Here is a 12464-nt window from a genome sequence, read left to right as displayed (position 1 = left end):
CACAATAACACTAGCAGATAATCCCCCACCTTGCTGTGCTTGGATTTGCACCATCGCTGATGTTTGCGGTAGGAGAAAAGGGGGGATGGCATCTGATCCAGAAGTGATGAAACATTTGGGTTACACTCTAGAAATCCCCCATCTCTATGGTTTTTACCACAGGGATTTGAGGGAATCCTAGAGTGTTGGCTGAAAGTGATGTTGCTTCCAGGTCAGACATGATCCTCTCTAGCCTCCACCCAGAAATCTCCTGGGGGGAGGTGGTTGCAGAAAGTGGCTGGCAATCCGACTTCTTCCTGCATTTTCAGCAGCAGCATGCTTTACTCTAGAATGCTTTATGCTTGCACTACTGATTTTCATGCCATGACATAGCAGTTTTGCAGCAGTGTGATTCAGCAATATACCCAGTTCTGTCAGGCAGTAACTGTTTGCTGGTGTTATCTAAAGGATACAGGAAGAGCTAGGGCCAAAAGATGAGCTGGAGTAAGACGGGTTGGATTATTTAATTGCTCCAATCTACATTTTGCCCTCGATCTTTTCGTTTTATATGGCCTGGTTAAACATAGCAGTGTCTCAGATTACATCTGCTGTTCCCGTAACACCATAGGAAAGGTTTCATGCAAGAGGGGGCAGGCAAAAATGGAGTGTTGAACCATTCCCCTGGCTAGTCTCCAAGACTGCTGGAAGAAAAGCAGGTGGGGAGGAGGGGGAGGCAGTTTCAGGGAGGAAGGATGGGAAGCATTCACCGCTCCCTTCCTGCTTCTCTGCTTTAAATCACCCCACCCTCTTTATACCTGTTTATCAAACCCAGAGTTCTTCTAACATGTGGGTTGTGCCACAATCAGGCCTCATTATGCCCTGCAGCAAGGTAGCAAACCCTTAATGATGTATCAAGCCGCCCATATATCCTATCTCCAAGAACCCGGTAATCTTTCCCAGTATCCTTTCTCAATTTGTGATCAGTGTGCAAGACACGCAGTTCTTGCATTTCGAAGAGCCCTACCAAAACTGTGTGGTGGCAAGGTAGGGTTGCCAACCTCCAGGAACAAGCTGGAGACCTCCTGCTATTACAACTGATCTCCAGCCAATAGAGATCAGTTCACCTGGAGAAAATGGCCGCATTGTCAGTTGGACTCTGTGGCATTGAAGTCCCTCCCCTCTCCAAGCCCTACCCTCCTCAGGCTCCGCCCCCAAAACCTCCCGCTGGCGGCGAAGAGGGACCTTGCAACCCTATGTCAAGGGCATCTTGAATTTCGTTGCTGTAGCAAAAGGACCATTATGTTGAACATTTTGAAATAAATCCTGCTTCTGCAGGATTTATTTCTTTTGGTTTCCTGACTGCATTCCTCGCTGTCACCAGGTGTCTTTGCATATGTGTTTATCAGCCATGTTGATCATATATATTTTGCTTCATTCATTTAACTCATATACCTAGAGATAAATCTTGAGATATGATGTTGCTATGTAAGAACACAGATTTGTCTACATCCAGGTGTTGATGGGTGCTGGAACTCTAACGTGCTTGTGGAATTTAATTCATGCTCTTATTTAATTTTGATTTACAGCCCCAACTCCTTCTAAGGCCTTGGTAGGGTTCCCAGGTCCCTCTTCACCACTGGTGGGAGATTTTTGGGGTGGAGCACATGAACACATGAACATGAACACATGAAGCTGCTTTATACTGAATCAGACCATCAAGGTCCATCAAAGTCAGTATTGTCTACTCAGACCGGCAGCGGCTCTCCAGGGTCTCAGGCAGGGGTCTTTAACATCACCTACATGCCTAGGCCCTTGAACTGGAGATGCCGGGGATTGAACCTGGGACCTTCTGCATGCCAAGCAGAGGCTCTACCACTGAGCCCCAGCCAGAACCAAGTACCAAAGACGTTTTCAGTCTTTGGAGCCTAAAGAGGGGGAGGGGAGGGACTTCAATGCCATAGAGTCCAATTGCTACAGCGGCCATTTTCTCCCGGTGAAGTGATCTCTATCGGCCCGAGACCAGTTGTAATAGCAGGAGATCTCCAACCACTACCTGGAGGTTGGCAACCCTAGGCCTTGGTGTGTGAAACAATAAACACAAAGCAACATACATACACACAAACTCATAATTAAAATGTACTGGAAAGTACCCCAGCTTTGCCCTGCCTGTAAGTACTTCATAGGTTGTTTGAATAAAAATGTGGATTTCTACAGGGAAACTCAGGTACACATGGGTTTGGCTTATATGAATAGGGGCATTCATGTGTCTAAAAAATCAACACATCACAGTACACAGAGAAATGTGGAAAATAATTGCAGAAAACATTTTACTTATCATGGGGTAATAAATGATATTACATTTTTATCCCACCCTTCCTCCAAGGACCTGAGGGAAGCTCTACAGTTCTCCTCATCCTATCCTCGCAACAACCCTGTGAGGTAGGTGAACCTGAGAGAGAGCTACTGGCCCATTATCAGTAAGTTTCATAGGCACTGACCTGGATGGCCCAGGCCAGTTCTGTCTCATCATATCTCACAAGCTAAGTAAGGTCAGCCCTGGTTAGTATTTGGATGGGAGACCACCAAGGAATACCAGGGTTGCTGGGCAGAGGAAAGCAAGGGCATACCACTAGTTAGCCTCTTGCCTTGAAAACCCCATAAGGGGTTGCAATAAATCATTGATGACTAGACACCACTTTACACACAACTGTAAGTTTTATAGCTGAGAAGGGATTCAAATCCAAGTCTTCCAAGTCTGACCTAGCCTCTATACCACACAGCTGATTGGCACTTATTGAACACTTTTTGGAGTACTGAAACCTCGGCACCATCAAGTATTACATTATCTCATTATTAATCCTGATAAAAACTAGTTATGTAAAACATAGTTCTTATTGTTATATTTCAGATGGAGCTGACACAGAAAGAGAATGGCTTCCTTAAAGCCATCTGAGACAGGGGGGAAAGTTTAATTATTATTTTGTTGCCATCAAATCGCAGCCAACTTACACTGACCCCATAGGGTTTTAAAGGCAAGAAATGTTCAGAGGTGGTTTGCTATTGCCTGCCTCTGCATCGTGACCCTGACATTCCTTGGTGGTCTCCCATTCAAATACTGACCAGGGCCAACCCTACTTAGCAGCCAAGATCTAACTAGATCGGGCTCTCCTGGGCCATCCGGATCAGGGCTCTCTGTGTACAGCTTTGCTTTTTAGTTGCTAGACTACCCTAGAACACCAAATTTCTCCTTGTGTTGGAGGTCCTGAGGGATGGGAGGGGGGATAGTTGTGGTTTTTTGCTGTCAAGTCACAGCTAGGGTTGCCAGGTCCCTCTTCACCACCTGCGGGAGGTTGATAGGGTGGAGCCTGAGGAGGGGAGGGACTTCAATGCCATAGAGTCCAATCGCCAAAGTGGCCATTTTCTCCAAGTGAACTGATCTCTATCAGCTGGAGATCAGTTGTAATAGCGGGAGATCCCCAGATAGTACCTGGAGCTTGGCAACCCTAGGGGTAAGGCGGGCAGGGATGAGGCACATTCTGAACAGTACAAAAACACGCTGAAGGCAAAGGAAGCCTGGGATTTCTTTCTGACACGACTGCTGCCTTCGAAGCTGTTTGAACTTGGAGCGAAATAAAAACAGCGTTGAGTCTATTAAGTTTCTGGAAACCCAGCAAAGGACTGCAGCCCCGCACATGGCGACACCATTCAACTCCCATGATTTAAGTGAGATTTAATCAAACTTATTGTTGTGTGCCCAACTGCAGCCAAAGATATTTGCATTTAACAAAGCTTGTAAAGTAAAACAGTTCCTTGAAGAAGTTAGGAACCGTTGTCAGTTTAAAGGGATGTATATGGTTTTATGGTTATATGGGAGGCATTTCCCCCCCCCCCAGTACTGTCAGCATTGGGGTGTGATATGAAGCATCGACAGTGGAAGAATGAAGTTTTCAAACGCAGAAATCTTCATAGGAATTATGTTCGGCACGCCAAGGTCCTTGGATCTAAGCCAGTTGTGTTCCATTGATTTCCATGGCACTAAAGTAGCTAAAACCCAAGTAATTGGTCTTAAGTGGTTTGCGGGTAAAGCTGCCAATGTGATGCGTTGAGGCAATGAGCATCTTTTATTTATTTTTTTGGTCATGTGTTGTGGGAAAGGACTCCAGACATTTGTGGACGGAGAGAGGAAAATCTAAATGCTGTGCTAGTAAGCTTTGTTGTCCAGCCAGAGCTGGCATCAACCGAAGCTGAAATTGGAACATATAGAGCTGTTAGGTTGGATGATTTTCATGTCAGGTGACTTTCGTATGGCCAGCCTCTACAGCCCATCACTTCCAGTTCCTCTTCAGACACTTCAGAGGTCTTCAGCAACATCCCTGAATGTGACAGTGTTTCTTCTTGCTGCCTTTTCCTGCTCTCTGTCAGAGAAGTCAGGCTGGGGCTCAAGCCAAGGGACAACCACAATCCTGACATCTGTAGGGAATAATTAAACACTTCATGAGCTTTAAGCTTCTGTTAACTGAAGAGGCTGTCTATTGCATCTCTGCATGATTGATTGCTCTACCCACTATCAGAAGTTATTTGATTGCATCTCTGTAGCAGGCGTTCCTATTGGAGACACACAGAAAAAATTCACTGTGCCCTTTTGGAATCACAGTTGTGCCTCTAAATGATCTGCTCTGGGCTTTTACTCCTTCCATACCGGGAGGCATGCTCAGAGCTGTGACTCATGCAGAAACTCAAATGGTGGATTCTTTTGCGGTAATTCTTACTCTTTCACTTATTATTTTCTTCCTGTGGAAAGGGGAAGCCCGCCTCTCATTTTACCTCGGGAATAAAGTGTGCCTCGGCTCTTGGAAGTTTGGGAAGAATTGTTCCAATGCTTCTATTCAAATGAACTGTGTGTGCATTTCCCCCAACCTTTAATTTTATTCATACTCACAAGAGAACACAGAGGTGGCTATTAGTCCATTTGAACATGGGGGACTGAGAGAGAGAAAGCGAGAGCGTGCACCTTGGTGAAAAGTACCTGCTGAATCAATGACCGTGTTGCAACTTGAATCCATATCCAAAGCTCTTTCCGCTAGACCTCCCAGTTTCTCTGGAACGCCATGTGTGACAGCCAGTATATTCTGAGAGGGAGGTAAATTCCTTCCTGATCCCAAATAATATAGTCGATGTGAGACCCTCAGTACACAAGCAAGACCTGCCAGCCAGACCCCCTGAGAAACCTGCCGAGCGGAGGACAATCCAAGACTAGGGAAGCCAAGCCATAAGCGAGGTCTGGGCAGCCAATTAAACGTCCTTGAGGCTGACAGGTTTGTAACGCAGGTGGTGCAGGGCCTTTCACGTGGCGCAAAGGCAAAAATCCCAGAAACCTTGTTGTTAGTTTTGGCTCAAAAGCATCCTCCTCTGTGTGTGGCCCATAGGTAGAACACTAGTACCAAAGACAGATTGCTTGACTGGTTGCCAAGGTCCTGAGATGGAAAAAAGAGAAACTCGACTTTGAACACTTCAGCATCTGAGTACCAATTTACTCGGCTAATATAACATTGACACATTTAACTGAGAAAGGCCTGTGTTTTCCGTTGCAACCTATCGGGTGTTTAGCCTTGTGTAAACATCTCTCCAAATCATCAGCCTCCTTGTTCTCTCAGAGCATGCTAAAAATAATGGGATGCGATGGGATGTTGTCAGGTTAGGCAAGCTTCCATAAATGGCTATGAAGGGTAGACGTTACTTCATTATTCGACTGGGTGGCTTGCCAGAACTCCATTCACCACCTCCCCCACCCCACACACACTTTCTTCAGCATGATGAGGAGAAGTTTCCAACTTCACCCAGTTTGTCGCAAGCAAGCCCCTAAAGGCTTTGGTGATTTCAGAGCCAAAATCCACAAGAGTTTCAATACAACACTGAACTGATCTGTTGGCAAAGTTGCCATCATATATGAGTTTTCCAGATCTCTTTTTTGCAGTTAGATTGAAAAGAAAGAATATCGATATCGATGAGTCTCCGATTCTAGATTGGATTGGTCACAGGAACCTTAGAAGAAGGTTGCCAGGATGATGATAATGGTGGGAACAGTCAGAAGAGACTCAGTGCTGAGCACAGATGAGTAGGAGCTCTACTAATGTCTACTGTGTCATTAAAAAAAAGGTAAAGGTCCCCCGTGCAAGCACCGGGTCATTCCTGACCCATGGGGTGACGTCACATCCCGACGTTTCCTAGGCAGACTTTGTTTAAGGGGCGGTTTGCCAGTGCCTTCCCCAGTCATCTTCCCTTTGCCCCCAGCAAGCTGGGTCCTCATTTTACCGACTTCGGAAGGATGGAAGGCTGAGTCAGCCTTGAGCCGGCTACCTGAAACCGACTTCTGTTGGGATCGAACTCAGGTCGTGAGCAGAGCTTGGGTTGCAGTACTGCAGCTTACCACTCTGCGCCACAGGGCTCCTTACTGTGTCATAAACATGAGTCAAAACCTGGGCTGTAATTCTGCATGGCCTTGATCTGAATAGCCCAGGTTCACCTGATCTCATCAGATTTCAGAAGCTAAGCAGGGTTGGTCCTGGTTGGCACTTAGATGGGAGATCACCAAGGAAGTCCAGGGTTGATACGCAGAGGCAGGCAATGCCAAACCATCTCTGAATGTCTCTTGCTTTAAAAACCCTACAGGGTCGCTATAAGTTAGCTGTGACTTAATGGCATTTTCCACCACCATCAATCCTGCATGCGGTTGGGTTTCTTAAATCCCACTCAAGTATTGTTGCCCTGGTAGCCTGATCAGGTTTGGGGGCGATCCTGGGCAGAGAGTGCCCACGGAACGCTATTTGCTCACAACCAGAACCCCCTCGTGCCCTCCTTTCCACCCCGATACCTGCATGCTCCCCATCTGCCTGTGCATTGTTCTCCCACCTGCAACCCTGCACTACGTCCACACCCTTTCTCTGTTTGTGGGCCTCCTAGAGGCACCTGGTTGGCCACTTTGTGAACAGACTGCTGGACTTGATGGACCTTGGTCTGATCCAGCAGGGCCTTTCTTATGTTCTTAACACTGGCCAGCATATGCAGCTGGGAGGGCTTCTGCCATTGCCACCTGGTGTGCCCACCTCTGTGCACCAATTACATGCCCTTCCTTAATGATGCTGGGCCAATGGGTACAGACTGGTGGGGGGGAGGTGTGTGGATGAGGGTCAGCAGCAGTGGACTGATCAGAAGTTCTGGGACCTGGCAACTGCTCCTCCTCAGGGTATGCTGATGCCAGACCTGGTCCTGATGCACTTTTAAAAATATATTATTAAGTTAGCAATGGATGAGACTGGTTTGTCTCATTTTCCATGGCCAGCATACTTTAGTTTCCACATACTTGCATTCAAGGTGGAGCTTGCACGAGTAATACAATTTGAGATAGTGCTGAATGTTGCTGAATGTTGAAACTAGTTGAATTGTAGGATGCCCAGAGAACGTTAAGATCATCAAATATTAGGGTTGCCAACCTCCAGGTATTAGCTGGAGATCTCCTGCTATTACAACTGATCTCCAGCCAATAGAGATCAGTTCCCCTGGAGCAAATGGCCACTTTGGAAATTGGACGCTATGGCATTGATGTCCCTCCCCTCTCCAAACCCTGCCCTCCTCAGGCTCTGCCCAAAAAAACTCCCGCTGGGACCTGGCAACCCTATCAAATACCAACTTACTGGTGGTGCCTGGCCGAGTGTCCGGCTGGCCTCGACCAGGGCCAGGGCCTTTTCTGCCCTGGCCCCTGTCTGGTAGAATAGCCTCTCCAATGAGACCAGGACCCTGCGGGACCTTATGGAGTTCTGCAGGGCCTGTAAGACAGAGCTATTCCACCGGCCTATGGTTGAGGCCAGCTATGCTGGCCTCCCTACCTTACTCCACCCTGCCGGAATGTTTTATTCCATCTGTGGCCTCGTATCACAATCAAAGGCACCATTGGAAATATTGCGATTTTCATTATTTTATAGGGCTGTTTTTAATTCACCGTTTAATATTGTATGAAGTTTTATGTGTGAGCCTCCCTGAACCCAACTTGGCTGGGGATGGCGGGTTATAAAAATGATAAAATAAATAACTAAATCAATAACGCCCAAACACCTTGTGGTTTGGCTCACATCCAGTTTATTATTCATGGATCATTCAGCTGTTTGTGAGCAGCTTAAGCCTATTTATTGGGTCTTTTGAGTCTTAAGACAAGACAGGACACCACAGTGCAACGAGCAGTGTTTCACATGTGTGTGTTTTCTCACACAGCCCAAGGGGAGTTCTAGTCTCCCCCTTCCCCCACAGATCCATTGTCACTGCACGGAGGTTGGCAGTCAAATTTATACAGAAATAGTGATCAAATCAGTCAATCAACCAATGATTATAAATGAAGCCTTACCGTTTGATGTCTATTTACGTCTATGTTGTCAAGGGTGCATGCACATTTTTGCACAGATTTATGGGAGGCGTAGTTCCTCTCCCACAACATTTAATTGCCTGACTTGACCATCCATGATCCTGGGGGGGAATAGATTTCACCTGCTGTGCAGATGCAAAAGCACTGGCAAGGGAAGGAAACTCCACCGCTACAGCTACAGTGCTGTTTCAAAGTTGTTTGATTTTCAGGGTTGCCAGGTCCCTCTTTGCCACTGGTGGGAGGTTTCTGGGGTGGAACCTGAGTAGGGTGCGGTTTGGGGAAGGGAGGGTCCTATGGCCAAAGGGGCCATTTTCTCCAGGTGAACTGATCTCTATCACCTGGAGATCACTTGTAATAGCGGGAGATCTCCAGCTACTACCTGGAGGTTGGCAAGCCTACTGATTCTGATGGCTGCAAGCTGAACAGAACTAGGGCTTGGCTCATAAATGAATGCAGCTGTAAAGTATAGTGTGTTCATCTGCTGGATCTATTTGCCATGAAGTTCGTGGCATCCCTGTGTGTGTGTGTGTGTGTGTGTGTGTGTGTCTGTGTGTGTAAAGTGTCGTCAAGTCGCAGCTGACTTATGGCGACCCCTTTTGGGGTTTTCATGGCAAGAGACAAACAGAGGTGGTTTGCCAGTGCCTTCCTCTGCACAGCAACCCTGGTATTCCTTGGTAGTCTCCCATCCAAATACTAACCAGGGCTGACCCTGCTAGATCAGGCTAGCCTGGGCCATCCAGGTTAGAGCCGTGGCATCCCTAGCTGAAATCAAATAAGCATGCAAAGCTGCATTATGCTGAGTCAGACCATTGGTCTATCAAGGTCCGTATTGTCTACTCTGACTGGCAAGATCTCTCGGGACGTTGGCTTTTGATGCAGGGACATTTGCCTGTGGTCACCCCCGCCAACTGCTTCCTTTTGATTATGCATGCTTTTTCCAACCATCAGAGGTCGCCTCACTCTCCCCACATGTTATGCCCGTGGTTTCCGGATGCTGTTTTAGCCAGAATCTGGAAAATGCAGGCAAAACGCGCGGGGACAGCGAGGCAACCTCTGATGGTCAGAAAAGGCATGCATAATCAAAAGGAAGCCCCTAAGCAGTCAGTGGGGGTGACTGTGGGGAAATGCCCCTGCATAAAAGGCCTAAGGGAGAGATCTTTCCACATCTTCTGTCACCTGACCCTTTAAACTGGAGATGCCAGGAACTGAACCTGGGATCTTCTGCATGCAAAGCAAATGCTCCACCACTGAACCACAGCGCCTCCTTTCTCCACAAGTCATCTTTGTTGGCAAAGGCACTGGTGGGGGGCATCACTTCCAGCTGCAGGAATTCATAATGATCTGGAAAACGAGTCAATGAACAGTTAATGAATAAAGACATTGATAGTGTTCCCTGTTTGTGTGGGCGGGGGGGGGAGTGCTTTATGTTGCAATGGAAGCCTTTTTGAACAGATAAGGATCAAGAGTTGTATTATCCCATTGTTTAAAATGTGGGTCGTTGTGATATAGGTCATTGCAGAGATTGTGAGCTGAGGGTACAAACTCTAGAGGGGCTGTTCAGGCTCGTTTGCTGCAGTCATCAAGAGCTATGGCTGGCATGATGTGGCCTGTTTTCTCCTACAGTTTGATTATGATGCATTGTGGTCTAATTCATGGGGGTTAACCTATGAAGGGCCCTGACCTGGATGGCTCAGGCTAGCCTGATCTCGTCAGATCTCAGAAGCTAAGCAGGGTCCGCCCTGGATGGGAGACCACCAAGGAAGTCCAGGGTTGCTGTGCAGAGGAAGGCACTGGCAAACCACCTCTGTTTGTCTCTTGCCTTGAAAACCCCATAAAGGGTCGCCATGAGTCGGGTGTGACTTGACAGCACTTTACACACACACAACCTATGAAGGGCCGAGGTACACTGGATCCTGTCTGTGAGAGTTTATCACACACCTGAGGATTGCACTAAGATTTATCCATTTACAGATGGACAAGTGAAATGCCTTCTTGATGATCATTTTGGATTTGTCAGCAGCTTTTTATATGGTTGGTAGACCATTCAATCCTGTAGACCCATTTGGAGCATGACATTGTGTTGAGAGGGGAGCACCGCTCCAGTGGTTGCAGTCCTTTTGGTTTTACTTTATGCAAAAAAAATGTTCCCTGAAGACACTGCCAGCCTACTGGGAATAGATAGGGTCCCCAGGAGTCGAATATCCCTATCAACACAGGAATTAGTGACCCCATCCTTGGCAGATTCTATGAAGAGCTTTGTGTTACGTGGTGATGGTGGGAAGTGCCGTCAAGTCGCAGCCAACTTATGGTGACCAGTAGGGTTGTCAGGGCAAGAGACGTTCAGAGGTGGTTTGCTGTTGCCTGCCTCTGCAATGCAACCCTGGTATTCCCTGGTGGTCTCCCATCTGAATACAGACCAGGGCTGACCCTGCTTAGCTTTCGAGATCTCATGAGATCGGGTTAGCCTGGCCCATCTAGGACAGGGCTGGTGGTATAGCCATTGTGTCAATTTCTCCTTGCCATCTCCTCCCAAAAGAAAGTGGAATATGAGCCATGCTAGAACATTTTTCATAAAAGCTAAAGTGCTCTCGAATGGGCTTCTAGTGGAGGTTTGAGTGGTTCCCTCTCTTCCCATTCTCTGCAGGTTTTGCAAAACAGTTTAAAGCAGTGTTTCCCAAACATTTTGAGTCATGGAGCCCTTTTCAGGAGAGAAATTAGTCATGGAGCACTAAACCGAATGACAGTAGTATTTTTCTTTCCAGTGTCTTCACGGAGCACGAGGAGATGTTTCACGGAGCACCAAGCGCTCCTTGGAGCACACTTTGGGAACCTCTGGTTTAAAGAGTGCTTTGAATTTAAATTAACTAGTGCCTATGATTATACAGTAACAGGTTTGTGGATTTCATACTATCAGCATATCTCTTGATACATATTCAATTGGGCTGTCTGGGGTTTTTAAAAATCTGTTTTGTAAGCTGCCTTGAGCTCTCTTGACTGAAGAAAGAACACATAGAAATATTTTAACAATCAATGTGCAGACATGCATTTCAAGATAATTTTACGTATTGGGTTGAGCCGTGGAAGATTCCTGTGCCACATAAATAGCACGGGAAGCAGGATAGTCATATTTTTTTTCCTGACAGTGTATTGTTTCTTTTAGAAATTCACTGCAGGCAAACGTTCAACAGCTACAGTCCCTTAAGTCACTGCAATCTTGGTGCCAGTGAAAGCTGTACTAGTTGAATTTGTGATTGCAGGCAGCTGCTGAAGGCACTAGCATAGGAAGAAGGAGGAGGTGTTGTTGTTGGTGGTGGTTTACCTTATTCTGTTAACCGGAGATACCAGGGATTGAACCTGGGACTCTGTGTATGCAAAGCAGATGCTCTTCTACTGAGCCATGGCCTCCCTGCAGTCTATTCTACGTCTGCTCAGCAGGACAGATGGAAAATGTACGAAGGCCTGTGATCTCTTAAAGACTAAGCAATTTACTTTAGCTTATGTTTTCATCTAGAAAGTTGGCATATACAATACCTCCCCACCCACACATGCACATGGCACAGATGAAGAAGAAACCAAAATGGTTGAAACTGTGTCCAAAGGGCAAAAACACACAAAACAGCAATACTTGTGTCTCAATCCAAAGCAGCACACTGATGAATTCAAGATATATACACTTCTCTCTTTTTGTTGTAAGAATGTGTGTGTGTAAAGTGCCATCAAGTCGCAGCCGACTTATGGCGACCCCTTGAATAGGATACATCTATTTGGGATCTCGAACGAGTCTCTTCTCTGCATGGGTTTGGGGCTGCCTCAAATCCATTGTTAAACACTGCACTATTGTTGTGATCGGATTGCCTTGTCCACAAGAGAATTCTGCTGCAAATATGTGGATGAAGCCAACAGACACCCTACTGTTTCCTAGACATTAAGAAGAATTTTCTAACAGTTAGAGCAGTGGAACAGGCTTCCTCGGGAGGTGGTAAGCTCTCCTTCCCTGGAGGTTTTTAAGAAGAGGCTAGATGGCCATCTGTTAGCAATGCTGATTCTATGGCCTTAGGCAGATCATGAGAGG

The sequence above is a fragment of the Euleptes europaea genome, chromosome 1 (genome assembly GCF_029931775.1).
Source record: "Euleptes europaea isolate rEulEur1 chromosome 1, rEulEur1.hap1, whole genome shotgun sequence".
In the NCBI taxonomy this organism is placed as follows: domain Eukaryota; kingdom Metazoa; phylum Chordata; class Lepidosauria; order Squamata; family Sphaerodactylidae; genus Euleptes; species Euleptes europaea.
The sequence above is the reverse complement of the archived record's forward strand: the minus strand, read 5'-3'. Positions refer to the sequence as shown.